The sequence below is a fragment of the Zingiber officinale genome, chromosome 10B, assembly GCF_018446385.1.
Source record: "Zingiber officinale cultivar Zhangliang chromosome 10B, Zo_v1.1, whole genome shotgun sequence".
In the NCBI taxonomy this organism is placed as follows: domain Eukaryota; kingdom Viridiplantae; phylum Streptophyta; class Magnoliopsida; order Zingiberales; family Zingiberaceae; genus Zingiber; species Zingiber officinale.
Window position 1 is genome coordinate 75926808 of NC_056005.1, and position 25095 is coordinate 75951902.

Sequence of the window (25095 nt, forward strand, 5' to 3'; positions counted from 1 at the left end):
GGAGGTCGATTTGGCTTAGAAATGAGTCAGTTATGAATTTATTTGGTGAGTGTGCGCTGGTTTGCTGCCTGTGCACGACCAGTAAGTTGGTTTGAGTAGTACATGCTGTTTTCTTGGGTCTGCACGGTTAGGATCAATTCCAAGTGATAGTCCTTCGAGTTAGGGTCGTGTGAGTTCAAACGGGGTGTGATTTGGCTTAGAAATAAATAAGTTACGAATTTTACGGTGAAATCTCTCAAACTTCATATTGTCAGGGCAGAATTGAGGAAGAGGAGTTTTTGGGTTCCTAATGGCAGCCAATTTACATGGAATGATTATTTCGATTGCCAAGCATGTCTTATGATGTTTCAATAGTTATTTCAAAACTTTAGTTTGAAAAAAAAAACAAAGGGTTTGAGATTTGAGGCGAGGAAAAAAAATAATTTTTTTTAAGGTGACTTGAATATAGTGTTCTTTGACAGATATGGAGCTGAGAGTCATCTCGTTTAGCCATATCAAATTGACGTGTAGTGGACTTGGGCACCGAGGTGCCCTGCACTTGACAGTTATGGATTCCAGAAAAGTACTGGGATGCCATATCAGCCTGGTACCATGGTTTGACAGAGCTTGATCAAGCGACATGAGGTTGAGTGGTAAGAAAAAAAAAGAAATAAAAATATGAAAGATGAGTTCTTAAGAAATTTAGTTGAGAAAGTTCATTCATTGTTTTTTTAGTTCATAAATATTTATTTGAGTTCACTTAGTTTAAATTGAATGGGGTTGTATGTGTGGTACTTGTTGTTTACGAATTTTATACTTGTTAAGTCTTAAGACTCACTGTGGTTGTTTGGTGCAGGAGAGCATGAGCTAGAGGTGGAGGGGCAGGATTCTTGAGCGGACTGTATTGAAGCAAGGCACTCGACCAAGTGACCCCTATATTTTTCGCATGATTTTCTTTTGGAGTGTTGAGGGAGGTTAAAATAAAAAGATATGTTTTCTTTTGCTTCTTTATGGTTATCGCATTAGTTTGAGTTTGACTGGTTCTGCATTGAGTTTAGATACTTATAAACTAAATAAATTATTTTGTAGATTGTTTTCATTTTCTGTTATGTATTTTTGAAAAAAAAAACTATTTATTTATTTAAAACTAGAGGGGTTTACAGTTGGTATCAGCTTAGAGATGGTGTAAGCGACTGTCGGAGAATTCTTTTCGTCGCTTCAAGGATTTCCACAAGGTATTCTTGCATCACTTTTCTAATAATCGGAGGTACCACAAAACTTCTTGGAGTCTGTTTTCCATTAAACAAGGCTCTAAAGAGTCTATCAGGGCTTATATTAAGATATTCAACCAGGTTGCTATTGATATTCCATCAGCCACCACGGAGATCTTGGTAAGCGCCTTTTCTTAGGGGCTTAATGATACTGATTTTTAAAGGATTTGGCTAGGAATCCAACTACCAATTTTGATTTATTAATTGAGCGGGCTTTGGAGTTTATTAATGTGGAGGCTCAAGCTGCCCTCAGAAAAGATGTTAACACTTCTGCACTGGTTCCAGCAGTGGCTCATTCGGGGGGACCTACTCAGCCCCCTAAAGGACCTCAGGCGGATCCACACCATCGTCATCTCAAGCTTCGACCTCAAGCAGTACAGCATGTAGATGCTCTTGCACACTTCCTGCAACAATGGCGCACTTATCATCTGACCAACACCAGCAACACAGAAAACTATTTTGCATTGAAGAATTGATGTGCGTAGGTTTTATACACTTGTTTAGCATGTTTTGACGTGTATTCCTATATTTTAAGCATGCTTTATCTATGCATTTTCATAATCCTTGCTTTACTTTTAGCATATTTACTATTCATTGTTCGAAAATCTGATCTTGGGTATTTTTTGTGTACAGGAGTCAAATTTGGAGAGGAAATGATGTTCATGGTGAATTTGATCAATGAACAAAGGAAGTTAGCGCCATCCATGTGTGCCACAAGACCATGTCAAAGGAACAAGAAGGAAAATGGTCTTGGTCGTGTGGAGCAGACCGGGTGTGCAGCATCAATAGAAGAGGGGGATGACATGGACGTGTGGTATCACACGACCGTGTGACTTTTGAAGCAGAATGAGAACATGGTCATGTAGATCTACATGATCGTGCAACCCTTCTAGAGGCCAATCATTGCCAGGCCGTGTGTTCCACACGGCCGTGCAACCTTTCCAGAGACCAAGATTGGTACGATCGTGTGTGCCACATGGCCGTGTGAGCCGCCCAGAGGAGAAGCATGGCACAACCATGTGAATCTCACACGGCTGTGTGACTCTGGCCGAGAGGTAAGCAGTCGAGGTCGTGTGAGGTCCACACGGCCGTGACACGGGTCGTGTGGCGCCCAAACCCCCTGTTCTATATAAAGGGTTTCTCCCTCTTTGAAAGGGGGGCTCTCCCTTTAGGGAGATCCAATCTGAAGGTTTTTCTCCATCTTTTGGGTGTCAATCTAGTGATCTGATGACGTTTCCATTCTCGATTCGACTCTAGTAGCAAGGATTGGTTCTGAAGATTACTCGTCATCTCTAGATAATTATTTCTTTTCTATCTTCTTGATTTGGATCGAAATGTTTACGATCTTCTTGGATCTTTTCCTTTGTTTCATGGAGTAGATTTTCTTGTTCTATGATGGAGGGAGTATTTGTGATGTCAACTGATGTAAGATTTCAAGGATTTGCCAACTTCTTGTTTCAATGATGTTGTTATATTTTGTATCAATTCAATCTTGTATGGATTGTTATGTTTGGATCGAATTACCATTCTTGATTGGATGTTTATAATACTTGTGGATCTTGTAGAGGAACTCTCTAGATTGTATGACCGAGGGGCGTTGTGACAGAGCTGTCCCGTTAACGGACATCTTGGGGATCACCTTGAAGGGTGAAGCAAGAATCTACAAAGAAGTGGGATAGATAGATGAGTTGTTCCCTATATCTTGATGTGAATTGATTAGTGATGTGTTTTTATATTGTATGACTGAAGGGCGTCATGACAGGACTGCCCTGCTAATGGACTTCATAGGGATCATGATTATTTAGTTGTTTAAGGTGTTGATATAAGTCCCTAGTCATTGTTTTCTGCAGGAGATAACAGACAACTTCTTACAAATACATGACAATTGAGGATATAATTGGTAAAATCATATTACATTGATAAGTATCACAAAGAAGCCAAATCTCTTAGAACTTTCATAAAGCCTAGTTTCTGCATTACTTTTTTATTTTGAGATATCTTTAGTGGTTATAACAAATCCTTATGGATACAATATCTTTTACATTACTGATGATGTAACCGTGCACTTGCGGTGACGTAACAAGTTTTTGGCGCCGTTGACGGGGATTGCGTCTATAACATTATAGATTATCATTTGAATTATACTAAACTTTTCTTTTCTTTTCTCACATCTATCTTGTAACTAGTTTTGTAATTTTTCTTTGCATTTTTTTATTCTTTTTGTTTATGAATCAAATTCTGTAATCTTGTTCTTGTATGCGAAGATCTAACTTTGTAGGTGATCTACTACCTTTTGATCCCGAAATTTATAGAACCTTTCATAAAAGGAAAACCTCACAAAGACATTCAGAAGAACAAGTACATTCAAATATGGAAAACAAACCGCTTAAAGATTACGCAGCACCTGATGCTGGAGGATTTCGTTCTAGCATTACAAGACCCTCTATTGAAGCTAATAATTTTGAGATCAAGCCTGCGATAATCAGTATGGTCCAACAGAATCAATTTGGGGGTGGACCACATGAAGATCCAAATCAACACTTAAAAGTTTTTTATGAAATCTGCGGAACTATGAAGATGAATGGTGTTCCATCTGAAGCTGTGAGATTATTATTGTTTGGGTTTTCTTTAAAAGATAGAGCCAAGCAATGGCTAGATTCCCTACCAGCAAATAGCATTACCACTTGGGAATAGTGTGAGCAACAATTCCTTGATAAATTCTATCCTCCAAGCAAGACTGCTCATATGAGAAATCTTATTGCAAGTTTTAGACAGTCAGACTCAAAATCTTTATTTGAAGCATGAGATAGATATAATAATATGCTCAGACAATGTCCACATCATAGATTGGAGAAATGGCTAGTGTGTAGGACCGTTGGGCAGGCTAGGAGGGGGTTGTTAGATATCCTGCAAAACCAAAAGAACAACCCTTCCTCGAACTCTTCAAGCTAACACTTGTAAATTAAAATAGCAAAGTAGTAAATTAAAAAACATAAAAAGATGAGGCACGAGTATTTATTTGGTTACAACCGATGTGGTTGTTAATCCAAGGAAGATCAAGCACTAAAAACTCCTTCAAGCGGAGAAGTCTCTTACAAAGTTGAAGCGCAGAAACAGAAGCTTAACTACAACTAAAGCATACAAGTGTTTGGAAATGAAAAGCTCATGATTGTTGAAAAGCTTTTGGACCAAGACTATATTTATAGTTTTGGTTGGGGCGCCTGGAAGGGTTCCGGACGCCCTGGGGGATAAAATTTTATCCCCCAACGTTCAGAATGCATTAGACGCGTTCTGGTCAAAATTCAAGTTCCGGGCGCTCGGAAGGGTTCCGGGCGCCCCGGACTGCTCAGGGCGCCCCGGACTGCTCCGGGCACCCTGGGCTGGTCCGGGCGCCCCGGACCCTGAGTCAACTCCGGTTGACTTCTTTCGCCTCGGTCCGGGTCTTCAACTCCGGTTCCGCTCGCTTGGGTGATCTCTGCCATCCGGAATAGGGCTCACCCGAACCCAACTTCTGGTCTTCTCGAGCGGGCTTCCCTCCGGCTTCTCATCCCTCGAAATTGCCGCGTGTTTCCTTCTCGTCCGCCGGCGTACTCATCCGTAGTCTTCGTTCCTCGGACGCACCGCGTGTCGTCCTTCTCGCTAGTTGCGTCTCTTGATCCCCGAACAATCTTCCGCTCCGGTTTTAGTCCCTCAGAATCACCGCACGCTTCCTTCTCGTCCGCCGGTGTACACTTCTGCAGCACCTCGTCCCTCGGACTGCCGTCCTTCTCGCTAGCTGCGTCTTCCGCTCGACTGCCTGTGCTCCTAAGCTCCTGAACACTTAGACATAAGGTTAGAATAACACAGGACCTAACTTAACTTGTTGATCACACCAAAACAACCTTGGGGTTCCAACAATCTCCTCCTTTTTGATGTGATCAACCCAAGTTAAGCTAGGGTCAAAGATAGACATGAAAATGAAATAATTACAATAACATGTAACATGATAGAAAAAATTAAATTTCAAAATTTTCAATTTTCAATTTCTACCTCCCCCTAGACTTATACTTTTTCTTCTCACCCTTTGATTACATAAAAAAATTGGGGTTGCAAGACAAATTTAAGGGTTGACACTTAGAAAATTTATAAAGATTTATTTCAATGATTTTCTGAAAAATATTTTTAAGCCAAGGAAAATTTCTAGGTCAAGAAAATTTTCCAAGTCATTAAGAATTTTTTTTTAGAAAATTTTGAGAACTTTGAAAATTTTGCAATAATTTTCACAATAGCAATCTCAAAATATCAGAGAAAATTTCTAAGTTAAGAATAACTTTTGGAAAATTTATAGGTTTTCACAAAAAAAATTTTTTCTAAGCCCAAAACTTTATGCAAGAAAATTTAAGAAAATTGATAACATACAAAATTTTCTATGCATTTATTTATTTTATTCTAATACTTTTATCAGAAAGTTTTAAATTTTCATTTCAATATATCATAACTTATTAAATCACACTTTTTCAGATTTAAAGTAAATAATATTAACATGTAGAAAATTCTTTTGACGAAATATTTGGTAAAAGATCTTTCAACAAAATAATAGGTAAAAAATCTTTCGGCAATTTTTCTGTTTTACAAGATTCGTTTGACAAAAGATTTTTTAATCCGAAAATTTTTTCCAATGATATAGAAAATTCTTTCGGCAATGTGCAAGATTCGTTCGAAAAAATATTTTGTAGTTTGCAGGAATTTTTTTAACAAAAATTCTAATTTGCAGGAGTCTATTAATAATAAATTTCTTAATCTAAAAAACTTTTCCGAAGATTCAATTTCTGATTCGAAAAAATCTTCAAGCAATTTTTCAATAAATTTATCCAATTGCTCAGAAGGTGGAGACCATACCTGACTTACCTTGTCAGCAATTGATTCTCCCCCTATTGAGTTGCTTGCTTCCAATATCTCTCCCCCTTCATTGATGCTCACCTGGGATGAGCTTTCTGTGTCCTTGGGATGGAGATCAACTATCTCGACAGTTTCCTCATTCTCGGACTGTTCTATCGGCGGCTCGGTGTCCATCAAGGAGTCGGATTCGGCTTCAGCTGGTTCTTCATAGATCTTCAAGAACTTTTCCCAAAGTTCTTTTGTGTTCTTGTATTCTCTGATTCTGTCGAGATCTTCTTTTGGTATTACAATTAGAATGTGAAATTTAGCTCGCGTGTTTGTCATAAACTCCTCACGTTGCTTGTGAGTCCAGAGACATTTATCGATTTCTTCTCCGTACGCGTTCTTCGGTTCTTCATAACCAAATTTCATTATGAAAGAAATACCAAAATCTGAATTAAGGTATGCCTCCATTTTTTGTTTCCAGATGGAAAACTCCCCCTCGAATACAGGTGGGTAGTAGCTAGCTCCGGCCATCGTTTTGTTGCTTCAGACGGCGGTTAGTCCTTCTGAGGTGTCTTGGCTCTGATACCACTTGTAGGACCATTGGGCCGGCTAGGAGGGGGTTGTTAGATATCCTGCAAAACCAAAAGAACAACCCTTCCTCGAACTCTTCAAGCTAACACTTGTAAATTAAAATAGCAAAGCAGTAAATTAAAAAACATAAAAAGATGAGGAACGAGTATTTACTTGGTTACAACAGATGTGGTTGTTAATCCAAGGAAGATCAAGCACTAAACACTCCTTCAGGCGGAGAAGTCTTTTACAACGTTGAAGCGCAGAAACAGAAGCTTAACTACAACTAAAGCATACAAGTGTTTGGAAATGAAATGCTCATGATTGTTGAAAAACTTCTGGACCAAGGCTATATTTCTAGCCTTGGTCGAGGCGCCTGGAAGGGTTCCGGGCGCCCTGGGGGGATAAAACTTTATCCCCCAATGTTCAGAACGCATTAGATGCATTCTGGTCAAAATTCAATTTTCGGGCGCCTGGAAGGGTTCCGGGCGCCCCGGGCTGCTCAGGGCGCCCCGGACTGCTCCAGGCGCCCTAGACCCTAAGTCAACTCCGGTTGACTTCTTTCGCCTCGGTCCGGGTCTTCAACTTCGGTTCCGCTCGCTTGGGTGATCTCTGCCATCCGGAATAGGGCTCACCCAAACCCAACTTCCGGTCTTCTCATCCCTCGGAATTACCGCGTGTTTCCTTCTCGTCCGCTGGCGTACTCATCCGCAGTCTTAGTTCCTCGGACGCACCGCGTGCCATCTTTCTCTCTAGCTACGTCTTTTGCTCCCCGAGTAATTTTCCGCTCTGGCTTCCGTCCCTCGGAATCACCGCACGCTTCCTTCTCGTCCGCCGGTGTACTCTTCCATAGCACGTCGTCCCTCGGACTGCCGTCCTTCTCGCTAGCTGCGTCTTCCGCTCGACTACCTATTCTCCTAAGCTCCTGTACACTTAGACACAAGGTTAGAACAACACAGGACCTAACTTAACTTGTTGATCACACCAAAATAACCTTGAACATAGTGTTGCATACATTTTATAACGACATTAATTATCATACTAAGGTGTCATTAGATTTTACTGCAGGAGGGGCACTTATGAATAAAAGTTTGGATGAAGCCGAAGATATTATTGAAAGTGTAACACAAAATTATCATCAGTGGGCCACAGAAAGAAGTGGAGGCTATTCCTTTTCAAACCCAACTAAAGTATCAAGAAAATTTGATGTGGATGTAATTACTATGATGTCTGTAAAACTAGATACTCTTACAAAGAAGTTGGAAAATATAGGAGCAAATACTAGCACGGTCAATGCCATAGTATGTTATTGTGAAACATGTGGAAGTTATGATCATGCTCAAGACTCATGTCCTTTAGGATCTATTTCCGCACAAATTAATCAACTTGAGTAGTATGATGCCATCGTTAGTTACAATCAGAGACAGAAAAATCCATATTCAAACACATACAATTCTGGGTGGAAGAATCATCCAAATTTCTCTTATAGAAATAATAAAAAACAAGGACCATCTATGGGGGCTAGACCAAGTTTCCAACCTGGGCAACAAAATTTTCAACAACAACCTTCTCAGAGCAATCAAATTTCTAGATTGAAGAAAATGATTGAAGAGCTCATCTTGAGTCAAAATGAAATGAAGCAAGAATTAAAGGTGCTAACTCAAAGAATTGATAATTCAAAAAAGCACCAGAAAATTCAAGATAGCCAAATTGCCCAAGTAGCTTCATCATCTTCAAGAGCGCCAGAACAGTTTCCAGGAAAGCCTGATGTTAACCCCATGGAACACTGTAACAGAATAGAACTTAGGAGCGGACGGACCTTGAGTGATCCTCAAGTGACTACTCTAAAAGGGATGAAAATTAAAGAAGAGCTCTCTCCTCCAACACTTGAATCAATTCAGATTCAAGATGAAGAGTAGAGTACCAATAAGGTTGAAGAGACTCTTCCACTTAACCCACAAAGTCAGGTAGTCCCTTTTCCTCAAAGATTAGTTATGCTGAAAAAAGATGAAGAATTTGGCTGATTTCTAGACAAAGTTAAAGATATTTGTGTGGAAGTTCCTCTAATTGATGTTATTCAGCAAATGCCAAAGTTTGCCAAATTCCTGAAGGACATCATGTCCAATAAGAGGAGGAAAGGAGACATTGAGCCCATAGCACTTACCGAGGAATGTAGCGCTTTATTTGAAAAGAACATTTCCCCGAAGCTCAAAGATCCAAGAAGTTTTTATATACCTTGCACTATAGGAGCTGAATTCATAGAAAAAGCTTTTTGTGATTTAGGGTGAGTGTTAGCCTCATTCCGTATTCAATTTGTAATATGTTAGGTCTTAAAAGCTTTAAACTTACTACCATGACACTGCAATTAGCTGATCATTCTTGCAGGTACCCTATGAGTATTATAGAGGATGTGCTGGTAGAAGTTGGTGGGATCATTATTCCCACAGATTTTGTGGTACTTGACATGGAAGAAGGCCCAAAAATTTCGATCATATCTACCCTTCCTTGCTACAGCTGGAGCTATAATTGATTCAAAAATCATAAACTTACATTGATAATTGGTAAGAAAAGGTTGGAATATAATTTATCAAATTCTTCTAACCATGTCTCTTCTCTTTTAGTGAGTGTCTGCAGTGGGGTGGACACTTACAAATTAGAGGATTGGAATTTCCATCCTCATGGGAGACCACCAGATGAAGGACATGATCCGACAAGCATTGGGAGAAGGCCTCCCATCAAAATTGAAAAGAATATCTACCCTCTGAGGGCAAGAAAATGAGAAGAAAATTAAGGAGACCGGTCGAGCTAATGACCTTAAACAAGCACTTCTTGGGAGGCAACCCAAGGGTTCTTTTAGATTAGATTCAATTTGTAATTGTCTTTTTCATTAATTAGTGCTTTTAAATTTGTTGTTAATTTTTGTTTTCAGGTTGAGTTTCACTTCCATGAGTTAGCCATGATTTCTTCATGGGCATGGAAGCGTTGGAGAAGTTGGAAAGGAGGAAGATCATCAATGACAAGATAAACAGAGCTCGGTCGTGTACCAGACACGACCGTGTTAAGTCTACAGAAGAGGAGGAGTATTCGATCGTGTGACTCACACTAGCTGTATGAACTTACCCGAGGAGGAGATGTGCTCGACCGTGTACTAGACACGGCCGTGTGAAGATTCTAGAGAAGAAAAATAGCTTGGCCGTGTACAGCACACGACTGTGTGAGTGTACCAGAGAGGAAGACTGCACTGCCTGTGCCAATTGACACGGCCGTGTAGAAATTCTCGAGAGGGAGAAGGATCTGGCCGTGTACCGCACACGACCGTGTGAATCAAGCTGGGAAGGAGAAAGCAAAGGTCGTGTCAATTGACACGACCGTGTGCGTATACCTGAGAAGGAGAAACCTTGGGCCGTGTAGATCTACATGGTCGTGCGGAGCAACTCGACCTTGGTCGTGTCTATAAGACACGGTCGTACCTAGGCCATGTTGGCCACATCCCCAGTTGCTTCTTTCTCCCAAACTCTTCGCATCTTCAACCCTTCTTCTCAACCTCTCAGATCTAAATCTTAAACTCATTTTTCTCCATAAACTTCATCAAGATCTAGATCTTAACAATAATTCTCCTCTCCTATTTTCAAGATCTATAACTTCTTTTCCCAAATATCTTACTTTTCAAGATCTATGTTTGCTAGATCACACTTTTCCAACAAAACAACACCTTTCCCTATTTGAACTTGACAATATGTCTAAGCTTTTGAAGAAACTTCGTAAGGGAAGCGGTGGATCAAAGAGAGGAAGGGAGCTAACAAAGGAAAAGGGAAAGGAAAAGACCACAAAGGGCAAGGGAAAGAGGATTTCACACGACGAAGGTAATGACAATGAATTCAATATCATTTTTAGAAATGAAGATCATAAATCTAGATTTGATATTCTTGTCAATAGAAAGATTGTGTGCATATGGTACATGGATCCAACTGTTCTAAATATTTTAGGGATTAGAGATGATGTTGATTGGATGATTGGTTCCCTTGATTGGAATGATATCATGTACACACATTTACCTACGTATCCTCATATTATACTTGAGTTTTTGAGTTCATTTGATGTTCACTTTGCTAATGAAGATTACGTTGGAAAAATAACTTTTAAATTAATGAATCAAGAATTTCAGTGGGCGTTTAGTGATTTCAATAATTATTTTGGATTATCTACCGATAGCTCTCGCATGGTGAGGCTAAATTTCACCCATGTTACAAATTTGATTAAATATTTATTTCAGAGATCGACTTCCAGGTTAAACATGGTGAGGCACTAGGCCTTCTTGGGTATGGGATCATCCACAACTTCCTAGACAAAGCCTTTCAACGAAATTCAATATTTAATCTCCTTACAGTAACCATTAAGAACAATCGAATCACAAGATTGAAAAACAAAAGAAACACAAAATCGAATCATAAATCCGAAACCTAGAATCATTAGCCTCTTGTGTTTGGTATTTCAAAATCCATACAAAAGATGAACTAGTTATGATGCGAAAACAAAACTAGTTATACCTTTTGTAGCTTATAAACCTCACGATCTTCTGTCGTATTCCTCTTCTTATCTCGGATGTCGTGTGGATGACGATCTACCAAGATGAGAATCCACCCAAGCCTCCTTCTCCTTGCAAGTTTCGGCCACCAACAATCTCCTAGAGATGAAGAACTTCGGCCACCAACCAAGCTCCAAGGGATGCTAAGAAATAATGTCTCCTATCTCTCCTTCTTCCTCTAACAAGATCTGGCCACCAACAACTCCTAGAGATGAGATGCCACCGGCCACCAAGGAAGAAGAATAGGGAAAGAAGATGGTCGGCCACCACCAAGGAAGAAAGGAGAAGAATAATAGATGTGTTATGAGGTGAGGCACCTCTACCCTCTCTTTTATATTCCTTGGTCTTGGCAAATAAAGATAGTTTTAAACATAACTAAAACTTCCTTATTTTCCTTGCCAATGACTAAAAAGGAAAATTTAATTAAAACTTTCTTTTAATCTTTCAATGGCCGGCCACATCATGTGCACTAAACAAGGCAAGTTTTAAATATAAAATTAACACTTCCTTATTTGTTTCTAAAAATTTTTAAAATAAAAATTTCTCTTTTAAATTCCCTTCATGGTTGGTTATAAAAGGAAACTTTTATAAATTAGAATCTCCCATTTAAAACATGTGGATGATTACAATTAAGGAAAGTTTTCTCCAAAAATTAAAATCTTCCTTTTAACTACAAATAAGGAAAGATATCAAACCTTTCTCTTAATCCTTTATAGAAACTATAAAAGGAAAGATTTAATTTTAAAACACTCTTTTAAAATCATGGCTTCCACATAAGGAAAGATTTTAAAATAAACTCCCTTTTATTATTTTTTTTATGTGTCCGGCCACCTAAGTTTGGGCTCCAAGCTAGGCCGGCCACATCTTAATCCCATCCAAGGCTTGGTTTGGCCGACCCTTGCTTGGGCTCCAAGCTTGGCTTGGCCGACCACCTAAGGATGGGTAAGAAGGTGGGCTTTAGGTGGATATAAGACTTTATAATTAAGAGGCTACGACAGGGACCGAGAGGAGGAATTGGTTTTGCTCTCCCGATGAACTTAAGCTTCCCGTGTTCTCCCCGAACACCCAACTTGAGTTCATCAATAATAACTCATACCACTAAAGAGTTATTATTGAACTACCGCACCAATCTCATATTACTATATGGGCTCCTTCTTATCATGAGTGTGTTAATCTCCCTGTGTTTAAGAAATCGAATGCACACTAATTAAATGAGTTACTGACAACTCATTTAATTAATATCTAACTCCAAGAGTAGTACCACTCAACCTTATTGTCATGTCGGACTAAGTCTACCTGCAGGGTTTACATGACAATCCTTATGAGCTCCTCTTGGGGACATCATCAACCTAGATTGCTAGGACACAGTTTCCTTCTATAATCAACAACACACACTATAAATAATATTATTTCCCAACTTATCGAGCTTTTTGATTTATCGAACTAAATCTCATCCACTGATAAAATAAATAAATAAATACTAAATATATGCACTTGTTATTATATCAGGATTAAGAGCACACACTTCTATAATAATAAAGGTCTTGTTCTTTTATGCAGTCAGTATAAAAAGAAACTACCTTAAATGGTCCTACTCAATACACTCAGAGTGTACTAGTGTAATTTTATAGTTAAGATAAACTCATACCAAATTATACTACAACTATTCCAATGGTTTATTCTTATCCATCTTAGTCGTGAGCTACTATTTATAATCTATGAGGAACTGATAACATAATCTTCTGTGTGTGACACCACACACCATGTTATTTATAATATAAATTAATTGAACAACTACACTTAGCATATAAATGTAGACATTTGACCAATGTGATTCTTTATTTAAAAATAAATATTTACAAAAAGCTAGGCTTTTAGTATACACTCTAACAATAATATCCTGTAAAATATGGAGGTAGATATGAAAACATGTTCACCACTGCATTATCAATAAAATCCTCATCTGAAGAATCTTCATCTTTATACACATCATGAAATCTGCACTCAACCCTACTAGTGTCACAGAATTTGCCAGGATCTTTATCTTCATTGACCCTCACTAGCCTTTGTGGAAAAGGAACCCATAGTGAAGGGCTTAAGAAAGGTACTTCCTTTATCCCATATTCCCTTTGAGCTTGAGGAGAAAGTTCAACTTGCTTATCTAGTGTTGGTGTGATCAAACGTTGAGGAAAAGGTACTTGTGGCCTTTGGGAACTTTCTGGAGTAATGAAACTGAGTTCATGTAGTCTTCTATTGTTCTTCTCCTCAATTCTAAACATGTCCTTCTTCAGAAGTTCTTCATGATTCTTGCCACTTCTCAACTTAAGATCATTATCATTTACACTAGATCTTGTTTGTGTAGGAGGAAGGTCTTCTTTGAACCATTTTGAAACTATACTATCAATCTTTTCCCCTAAATGTTTGAACCCCTCATTCTGTGACTTGTGAATTTCAAAATTCTTGGATGGTTAAATTGCAATTTGTTTGACAGGCTCTCTTGCATTTATGGCTTGCACTTCTTGAATTTTTTAGGGAGATTCCATCCAACTTTTGTTCGACCATTCATGGAAGTTCAATGCCACTTGATCAATTAATGTATATGCTCTATCTACACTCTTTCTATAAAACAACCTCCAGCTGATGAATCTAACAAACACTTATCTGAGAAAGAAATTTCCCTATAGAATATGTGCAGGGTTAGCCATTTTTCCAAACCTTGATGAGGGCACTGTCTTTGAAGAATCTTGAATCTATCCCATGCTTCAAATAGTGATTTTCCATGTGCCTGAGCAAAATTCGTGATGCAATTCCTCATATAAATTGTTCTACTTGTGTAACGTCCGTCCCTCCTGCTAGTAGGGTGCGGGGTTACGTACTTAACCATTTCTATTTCTATTTGCGGAAGCATATATGCATATTAAAATTTCTTTTAAAAGTAAAAACACATAAGAATATCTTGAAGTCATACGGACAATAACATAACACACTAGTCCATGTTAACATAACCAAATAACTTAAGCAGGTCTTCATTTGCCTTAGCCGAGCCACCACCACACACATCTCCTTGCCTCTCTTGCAGCTCCCTTAGGTCATCCATTCTTTGCCCTTATCTGTGGTACAAGGAAAGTAAGCTATAAGCACACAGGCTTAGTAAGATCCTTTCCTACTCACAAAATCCATATATCAATGCATAAACACATAAGCATACAACCATAAAATATGATCATCTACATCATAAGGGCATAGCATGTTATATCATAAAACATAAGAAACATCATGCTAAATCATATCATAAATCCAAATGTCATAGGAGCATAGCATGTCATATCGTAAATCATATCACATCAGTTCTTAAATAACATCTTGTTGTATCATATCATCAATCGTCATGTCCTATAAATCATAAATCGTATCATGCAAGATGTCTTTTAAAACATGGGTCATGTCATATGCAAGATGGTTTAAAACATAGCATATAGTACTTGAACATAATATCATCATGAGGGCCCGACTTGTACCACATACATACATAAATGCGCGCAATCCCTAGGACAGGGTAGCTAGCCCCGAACCTACTAGGGATCTAGGTCCGTTCATAGTCCGTCGACCTAGGGGCGTACTAAGGAGCTCATCCCTTTACTAGACCCGTTCATAGTCCATCGGCCTAGGGGCGCTTATGGAGCCCACCCTTGGTACAAGCCATATAAAGTAAAATATCATATCATGGTTCATATCATAACATAACACATCTTATCTTATCATATCATGAGGAGTAAAGCATGCATATTTGGGCACACAGCACATGCATGGATCACAAACATACATAATGAACATGTCTTTTATCACATCATAAAACATGCATATTTGGGCACACAACACATGCATGGATCATAAGCATACATAATGAACATGTCATTTATCATATCATAAAACATGCATATTTGGGCACACAACACATGCATGGATCATAAGCATACAAAATGAACATGTCATTTATCATATCATAAAACATGCATAATTGGCACACGGCACATGCATGGATCATAAGCATACATAATGAACATGTCATCTATCATATCATAAAACATGCATAATTGGGCACAAGGCACATCATAAAAGACATAATCATGCATAGCATCAGTAAATAACATTTCCTAATACATAACACATCATGTGAAGCATATCTAAGCTTTTAAACTCATAATGGCCGAACCACTCATAAGGAGAAAACCAAGCTATAGACAACATGCAAGTGTGAACTCCTAGCTAAATTCATATCATATTATCAAGGGGTACATGAGCATGCTAGGTTCACTTTTTAGCTTCTTCAAAACCCAAATTTTGGTCCTGGCCGAAACACACATGAAGGGAAACTAGATTTTAAATCAACATATAAGCATAATCACCTAGCTAAATTCATATCATATTATTGAGAGATACATGAGCATGCTAGGTTAACTTTTAGCTTCTTTAAAACCCTAGTTTTTGGTCTTGGCCGAAACATACATGAAGGAAAAGCTACCTTTAAAACAACATAAAAACATGAACACCTAACTACATTCATATCACATTATCAAGAGATACATGAGCATGTTAGGTTAAATTCCTAGCTTCTCTAAGCCCTAGTTTTGTTCTTGGCCGAAACATACATGAAGGGAAACTAGATTTTAAATCAACATATAAGCATAATCACCTAGCTAAATTCATATCATATTATTGAGGGATACATGAGCATGCTAGGTTAACTTTTAGCTTCTTTAAAACCCTAATTTTGGTCTTGGCCGAAACATACATGAAGAGAAAGCTAACTTTAAAACAACATAAAAGCATGAACACCTAACTACATTCATATCACATTATCTAGAGATACATGAGCATGTTAGGTTAAATTTCTAGCTTCTCTAAGCCCTAGTTTTGTTCTTGGCCAAAACATACATAAGGAGAAAGCTAACTTTAAAACAACATAAAAGCATGAACACCTAACTACATTCATATCACATTATCTAGGGATACATGAGCATGTTAGGTTAAATTTCTAGCTTCTCTAAGCCCTAGTTTTGTTCTTGGCCAAAACATACATAAGGAGAAAGCTAACTTTAAAACAACATAAAAGCATGAACACCTAACTACATTCATATCACATTATCTAGAGATACATGAGCATGTTAGGTTAAATTTCTAGCTTCTCTAAGCCCTAGTTTTGTTCTTGGCCAAAACATATATGAAGGGAAAGCTAACTTTAACAACTTTCAAGCATAAGAAAAACCAACCCAATCCCTTAACATAGCATACATATCATATGGATGTAGTAAACATGGTTAGTTTAGGTCTTAAGCTTCCCTCCTTCATCTATACTTGGCCGAAAGTTCAGATTTAAAAATCTAGGTTTTAAGTCAAACATTCAACATGAAAACATTTACTAGCTTCTTATACTAGGGTACTTATCATAAGATCATAATGAACATGCTTTATTTAGATCTTGATCTACCCAAACAACTCCTTTTATTTTATACTTGGCCGAAAGTTCCAACTTGTTACCATAGGTTTTAAGCATTCTACTCCTTTGTAAAAACAAAAGCAACTTGTACCACAGGTGAGGGGATACTTACATCCTTTCGCTTGTGGTTTTTCTTAAGGAAGAATACTCTAGGTGAAGAGGAAGAAGAGAGCTTCTTCTTCTAGTACTCCCTTTGATTTCTCTTGCTTGGGAAGGGGTAGACCTTGAAGGCTCCTTCTTGTAAATTAGTTTTCTTGGAGAGGAACCTTAGCTTAGCTTTTGGAAATGAGGAGGGGGAGAGCTTTTGGTTTCGGTGAAGAATGAAGAAGGAGAAGGAAGGAGGAAGAAGAAAGAAAAAGATTAATCACTTGTCTTTCCTTCTTTTCATCCTTTTTATTTCCTTTGTAATGATCATACCTTCATTCATCCCCCTTAGCCCTCCTATTTACTTCTCTCTTTTAATTCCCACGCAAATAGAGAGAAGAGGGGAAGCAAGCAACTTGTCTTTTGCTTACTTCTTCTCTTAACCAAGAGGAAGAGAAAGTAAGCTACTTGGTTTTCTCTTGTTCCTTTATTTAACCATCCTCTCACCTTTAACTAATATTTCTATTCTTTTCTATTTACATATCATTCATGTCTCTAGTGGTTATCATACTCCAATTTAACTTTATCATTTGTGGGAGGTTCAAGGTTCAATCCTTGACCACACCTCTTTTTATTTTTCGTTTTTATTTATCCCTTTTTCTCTTTCTTTCTTTTATTCTTCTATTTTAAGCAAAAATACTCCTAGGTATAGCTTAGCATTTTTTGTGGGCGTTACAACTTGGAGGGAAAAAATGATTCAGAAATTGCTTCTCCAATTGTTCCCATCTTGTGATGCTTTGAGCACGGAGAGAATATAACCAAGTCCTTGCTTTATCCTTGATGCTAAAAGGAAATGTCATCAATTGAACTGCATCTGCTGACACTCCTACACAGTTCATCACATCACAAAGCTCTAGAAATATCTCAAGGTGTAAATAAGGATTTTCTGATACTTCTCCTCCAAATTTGTGACCTTGTATCATGAAAATTAACTCTGGGTCTAGTTGGAAACTTTCTGCTTCAATATGAGGCTGCACAATGGAAGAAAAAAATCTTGCAGAAATGGGTGCAGAGAAATCTCTTAAGGACCTGCTTGACATGTTAGTGCTCATGGTATCTAAAAAAAATATAAGGAAAAATTAAAAATGAGGAATTAAAGACCAGAAATAAAATGTATCATGAAAACAAGAAAGAAAATACAAAAAGAAAAAGAAAAATGTCTAGAGTAACTCATATGCTAATCAACTAATGTTAATCGAAAACAGTCCCCGACAACGGCCCCAAAAACTTGTTACGAATCGCAAGTGTACGATTACGTCGTTAGTAATATAAAAGATTATCATATCCACATGGACTGCTGATTAAGTACTAGTTAACTTCGTACGATAAATTATCTAGACAAACGTAAGATTAACTGGGAAATAAAGTAAGATAAAGAAAGGAGGGAAGAGAGAGAATGGATCTCGAGAGGGGTTGAGCTAAGAGGATGGAGGATGATAGATTCTAGGATTTCGATTTCCTTGTAATACTAGGCGATGTTACATAGATTGTTTTAGTTTCTATCTTCTATGTTCATTGTCACGCCCCCAGAAGAGTCCCTGTCCGAGAAAATTTCGGCAGCATCTCCCCTGTACGGCGGACAATCAAAAATTTTCTACAAGCACTAAATACTCAGCCACAGGCGGCTGGAATCATAACAATAATAAAAATCAATCACCACGCAGTTTATATATATATTCAGCCTCTAGCTGACACAACCACGCAGTAATAATACTCTGACTCAAAAACCACCCTACTCAACTACACTCGTAAAGCTCAAAACCGACGAACTCACCTCTTCTGCCAACCAGGCAGGCATGTAGTAGAATAAAAACCAAATCCAAATCCATCGATATAATAAAATCTATATCATGTCCATAAGCAAATAAATCCAGAACATAACGAGTTCAAACAGTCTAGAACAGAAAGAAACCAAAGAAAACCAAACATATCCTGGAGGTCTGCAGGACCAGCACTACGTGCAGTGAGGACTAGCGACTGGAACTCCCTCCTGACAGCATCAACCTGAAAATATCAACAATGGAGGCGGGGTGAGTCCAACACTCAGCAGGTACAGTTGATATGCAAAGTAAAGAAACAACACCTAGCACTAATCATGCGTACAGTCTCCTGATAAGAAAGATAAGAATGCATCTGAAATAAACAGGAGAATACTGTACTAACCAGGTCCTGAGTATAAGGTCAAACAGTCCGAGGGATAAGGAAATCCTGTATGCATGTCAAACATAGGTATCCAAACAATATGCAGCATATAAATGCAGCAAACACAAACACAAGCAATAAATGCATCATGCATATGATGCCAATGATGCGTCCTGGTCACCCCTGACGCCAGTCGATCATCTCATACAAAAGTGAGGCCGAGTGGGTAGGGCTGTGACAACCGTGCACTCTGTCGTCACTACTCCTGATGAGTGACCGAGTGGACGGGATGCTGTCGGAGTACACCTATCCTCCTACCCCAAATCATAGATGGGGGAGCGCAATGCTCTCAACTCCCAGTACTCAAAGACGGGGAGGAATCCCTGCCGGATAACACGTTGTGTCACACTACCCATGAGCGGACCAACGGTGCCTAACAGAGTCCCTGCTGCAACACACTCAGCCTGAATCGACCACTAACCCATGAGTGGTGGTGTGTGCAGATCCATGTAATTGGCGATGTGCTCAACAATAATGGAGCGGACTATCGCACAGCATGCAATCATGCAAATGGTGCATGGCACTAACCACAAGAATATCCTGACCTAATCCACATATATATAAAAATGCATCAAAGGTCAACGAATCCAAAACAATCCAAAGGTATACCGAAGGTATAAAACCTAGGTCCTGAACATGGTGAAACATGGTATATCACTACCCCTATAAACAGGTATAAATAGGTAAAATATACCTGAGATGCAAAAACAATCAATCAATCAAGCATGTAAGATTTGGGTAGTGATTAACCGAAACATATAAGAAACACAATTAATACAACATGTTAATTTAATTACTAAGCATATCAAATGACATAAGTCAAAAGTACCCGCCTCCGATAAAATAGAAAGGTCCAGTCCGACTCCGAGATACTCGTCTCGCGTCACAGTCCTGTGTCAAACAATAAATCTTTTTATTTAGCTACACTTCTCGTAAATAGCTAAATACAATCTCTAATCCTAAAATTAGAGTAAAACCCTAATCGAATATAACTCAAGTTAACTAGAGTTAGTTTCCTTAACCTTAACCATTCTACTATTCGGTTTCAATTGAAACCTACACACGATTCCAAATTAACATATAATGCCAACACGACTAGCAAACATCTACAATAAAGTCCAAAACCCTAAATCTTACCTCAAACTCACAGCCAGATAGTTCCTACCGGAGAAGGGTTGTTTTGCTGCTGTAAACAAAACAAGCAACCCAAATCAGTATATTCCCTTCCAAATCAAGTTCCTAAACTAAACTAAGATAGGTCATCAAAGCTTGTATCAAGGATTCATTACCCAATTGACCTCCTCCTCCGGTTGTAACCCACTGTGGCTGGCAACAGCGTCACCTGCAGTGGTCAGCCAGTGATCACAATCCACAACGTGGATCAGAGCAGAAATGGGGAAAAACTAGGGCACGACACTGGTGAGGAAGATCCCTGCGATCGCCGGCTGCTCAAGCAAGGAATAGGCGGTGGTCGGCAGTGGCGTCGGAGCCGACTAGGGCACTCGAGATGGAGTAAAACTCGGCTCTGATGTGAGGTGATCGGAGATAGGGCTCGGGGTGGCCGGCTGTGGTGGCGGCGCGAGATGCTAGGGCACAGGGACGGCGTCACTGGAGTCGGGGCAGAGGCTAGAGTCGGGTCCTCGGCTGCGTTGGCTCGAGAGTCGCCGGCGCTGTCCCGTGCGGCGGCGTCAGTGTCGAGTAGAGAAGGCGGCTCGGCAAAGACCCGAGAGAGAAGAGGGCTCGGCAGAAGTCGGCAGCGTTGAGATGCTCTGCGAGTGGTTTGTGCCATCAAAGGAAGAGGAGAAGAGGAAGGAGAAGAACCGCCGAGTGGCCGGCGGTTAGGGCTTCGGCGTGAGAAGAATCGGCGTCGGGGAGAAGAAATGAGGAAACGGCGAAAATGCAAGAAAAAGGAAAAATAAATAAAGGAAAAGAATTAAGAAAATTTCAACTTTTCCTCATTTAATTGGGGTATCCAAAACAGGCTTTTCCCGGCCCCGTTTTTATCCCCGTCAACTTGTCCGTACGAGCTCCGAAAAATTCCCGAAAAATTTCCAAAAATTTCGGAAAATTCCCTTAATCATATTCGCCTATTTCCGGTATTTTACATTCATGCTCTTGTAGAAAGTTAGATTCATTACTGACTCTCCCCTATAGTGGATAAGCCGGCATAATCTCCTACTCCACGTCCTATGCTACTAAATGGAAGTGATTCCTATGATGTCCATTAGCGGGGCATCCTTGTCACGACGCCCCTCGATCATACAATATAGAAACACACTAACACACATAAACATAGAAATAGAAATAGAGATTACGCCCGATCCCCTACTTCCTTGTGGAGATTTGCTTCTCCTTTCAAGGTGATATCCTAGATGTCCGTTAGCAGGGTAGCCCTATCATGACGCCTCTTAGTCATACCATCAAGTGTTTCCCCCCTACGGGATTGACAATTCTACACAACTATTTGATAAAACATGCAAAAGATATATATAACCATTCACACACACACACACACATCATCAAATATAAACAAGGCATCAACAAGACATTGAATTGAATCATGGCAAATCTATATAGTTTACATCATTCATCACATCACAAATACTCCCTACATCCTAGATCTAGAGATCTACTCCATTGCAAGAGAATACAACCAAGAAACAAGACGTAAAGCAATCTACAACTCAAAATATAAGGAGAAGAGAAGAGAAAGCTTATCCATGTAGCAACGATCTTCTTGGATGCAATCCTTGCTCCGAAGGTGGACGGATCAGCGAAGGATGGAAGATCTAGGGTCCCCACCCCCCTAAGGGGGAGAACCCTTCCCCAAGTAATGGGGAAGAGCCCCAAGCCAAAGATCACCCAAGATCATGAGAAAAGGGGAAGAAACCCCCTTTTATAGGTTAGGCACGGGCACAACACGTCCCGTGACACGGCCATGTGGCCTTCACAGAACCTCGTGCACTTCCCTCTCGACCAAGGTGATATGGCCGTGTAGATTCACACGGTTGTGTGCTACTTTAGCACTAGATAGCCTACACAGCCGTGTGGCTCACACGACCATGTGTTTCTTTTGCTCTATCAAGGTTACACGGCCGTGTTGATGCACACGGTCGTGGCCTTCTTCTTCTTTGGAATATTGGCATGGTCGTGTGGGTCACACGGCATGGGCAAGCACGGCCTCTGGATAGTTGGTATGACCGTGTGAGTCACACGGTCGTGGCTTGATTTGCCTCTGAAATGGGCACACGACCATGTGGGTCACACGGTCTGAGCTGGTTTTCTTCCGAAGTTGCTCCTGTGTACAATTTAGCTCCATTTTCACTCCAAATAGCGTTCTATCAATCAAAACAAGCAAAGAGCAGATCTTCGAACAGAATATAATAGAAGTATGATATTATAATGAAATATTGTGCAAAAAACATAGATTATGCTAATGAAATATAAGTAAATGTGCATCCAAACATGCATAAAAGTATATATAATCTACGCACATCACAGATTTAGTATTCCACACAAAACAGTCTCTAATAATGGAAGACAATTTCAAGGGAGAAAAATTAAGAAATGGTGTTCTGATTATGACATTACACAAGCTTTTACCTGTTTTGTGGCATATCCACAGAGTAATGGACAAGCTGAAGTAACCAATAGAGAAATTATCAGAGGACTTAAAACTAAATTAGATCATGTTGGTGGTAGCTGGGTAGATGAACTACCCAGTGTATTGTGGGCATATCGTACTATTGTTGGGATCTAGCGCGCTAAACACGCGAAGGCGCAGTGGAAGTTATCTAGATCCTCTATCCAGCAGATCCATGTGAAGGGAATAAATATTGCATACAAACAATCTATACTAAGTTACATGATAGGATTATACCCTTGATGCGTGCACACGATCTCCCGACAGCTCGGATCTCAGCATGATCACACGTCAGCGCCTCTATGGTATCCACACGAACAAGCCTTATCTTTGTATGTCTCACAAACAAAACAAAATGGAGAAGAAAACACATAAGGTTGTGCTAGCAACCTCAAAGAGTGTTTCGGCCAAGAGAGGGAAGGAGGAAGAAGAAGAATGCAAAAGGTCTCAAACAACAAAAATATCATCCAAATGATATATATATATATACCCATCACATGAATACCAAGGGTCTTGCCCTTTCATCTTCCCATCCAATGGCTCAATTTTAACCATTAAACTTCCTTGGTGAACTCAAGTTCACCCAATGAGTCTAACCCATTGATTCTCATGAAATTCAAACTCAATCCAACAATTAAATCCATTTGAGTCTAACTCAATGAGTCCAATTCGGATTACACTTAATCCAATGATCCATCGCATGAACCCATCTCCATATCAACTTGTTCTTTGTGTGTGACCCTATAGGTTCTCATAACATTGGCAATGTACCCAAATCAATATTTAGATACATAAGCAATGAGTGGCATCTAGCAAGGCATCATTGCTACCCAAGCGATGAGAAAGTCGAGATTCAACCTAACATGTCCGTGGCTATTATCTTGTATGACGTGGTTCCTCTATCCTTGATATCTAAATTGATCAATGAGGCATAGACCGTGTCATCCTATTATCAATCTTTGTGTTTCTTGATCTCTAAGTAGACACACTCAAACAAATGAGCTCAATATCTCATATTGACTCATTTACGCATGGTCATGCTTTCTTGTGTCCTACTAATCAAGGGACCCACAGATATCGCTTCCGTCATATGGAAGGGATAGATCCCATCTATATCACTCACATCTCTCCACATAATTCATTGTATACCTAGGGATCGACTTTATAGTCCACCCTGTTACAGGTGACGTTTGACGATACCAAAGTATACAACTCCTTATGTAGGGAACCATAGTGACTTCAGGTCTAAGGACTATTCATACCAATAGTCACATGAGAATATTTATGGCACTCATATAACGATCTATGAAATATTCTCATGGCAGGTCATTCAGTGTATATTCTCTAATATATACTCATGTGTCAACCTGATATCTCATATACATGACTTGTGAGATTAAGTCATCCGTTGACCTACATGATAGTCTCAATGCATTAATATTGTCCCTGTATATTAGTGCTCCACTAGGAATAATTAAGAGTAGGGTTCTCTACAATATCTCACTATCAATTCAACTAATTGATATACTGTAGATAAGAATCTACCACCCAAGGACATTATTATACTTATTCAATTGGCACTGAACTGAAATAAATATAATAACCAACTTTGCCATTTATTAGTAATGATATATGATACAAAATGAGCCCTTTACAATCATCTCATAATTGGTACTAAGGCTAATACTAACAACTATTCTTCGAGAAGCTACAGGAATTACTCCTTTTCACCTAGTTTATGGTAGCGAAGCAGTGATTCTAATTGATGTCGGAGTAGAGTCCGATCAAAGAAGGCTTTATGATGACAACAACATGGATCGACACCTTATGGAGCTTGATTTAATAGATGAGCACGGGACAAAGCAGCAACCCAACTTATTTCTTATCGGCAAAGAATGAGACAGAATTACAACAAAAGAGTTATTCCAAGGTTCTTTCAAGTAGGTGATCTAGTATGGAAACGCATCAAGCTTGTGGGAGATGTTAACAACCTAGAGCCTCAATGGGGAGGACCTTATAAAATCATACAAAAACTTGTATCAGACGCCTATTACCTCCAGGATGCAGAAGGGAGAAAACTCAAACGACCTTGGAGTGCTAATCATTTGCAACCATATAGAACTTAGCAAATATGTTTATAAGTCATTTATGTATTTTGTTTGAACATTATTATTACAAATAATAGAGAAAATTTAGGCAATATTATTTCGGGGAGATATATACTCTTCTTTAAATCCCCATAAGAGTTAATCGGGGACCCTAAGGAGTGACCGACCTAGCTTCCTTAGGAGAAACTGAAGACTTTAAATCTCCATAACAGTCGATCGGGGACTTTAAGGAG

The 25095-nt window shown here is 39.2% G+C and overlaps 1 long non-coding RNA gene and 2 other non-coding genes across 7 annotated transcripts; 2 read left to right on the forward strand and 1 right to left on the reverse strand.

Annotated features, from left to right (window-relative positions):
• The first annotated feature begins 461 nt into the window (after positions 1 to 461).
• On the forward strand, positions 462 to 2761 carry LOC122029849. 5 transcript variants are annotated; one of them, XR_006125207.1, is made up of 4 exons: positions 462 to 632; positions 836 to 1370; positions 1536 to 1727; positions 1884 to 2761. It is a non-coding gene; the product is annotated as an uncharacterized LOC122029849 (long non-coding RNA). The 5 variants fall into 5 exon arrangements; XR_006125208.1 differs by having other exon boundaries at positions 1539 to 1727; XR_006125206.1 differs by having other exon boundaries at positions 836 to 1246; positions 1332 to 1727.
• A 1231-nt stretch (positions 2762 to 3992) lies between these two features.
• LOC122030676 lies at positions 3993 to 4099 on the reverse strand. The gene has a single exon (XR_006125539.1). It is a non-coding gene; the product is annotated as a small nucleolar RNA R71 (small nucleolar RNA).
• Positions 4100 to 13979: 9880 nt separating this feature from the next.
• Positions 13980 to 14085, forward strand: LOC122030690. The gene has a single exon (XR_006125549.1). It is a non-coding gene; the product is annotated as a small nucleolar RNA R71 (small nucleolar RNA).
• The last annotated feature ends 11010 nt before the right edge of the window (positions 14086 to 25095 follow it).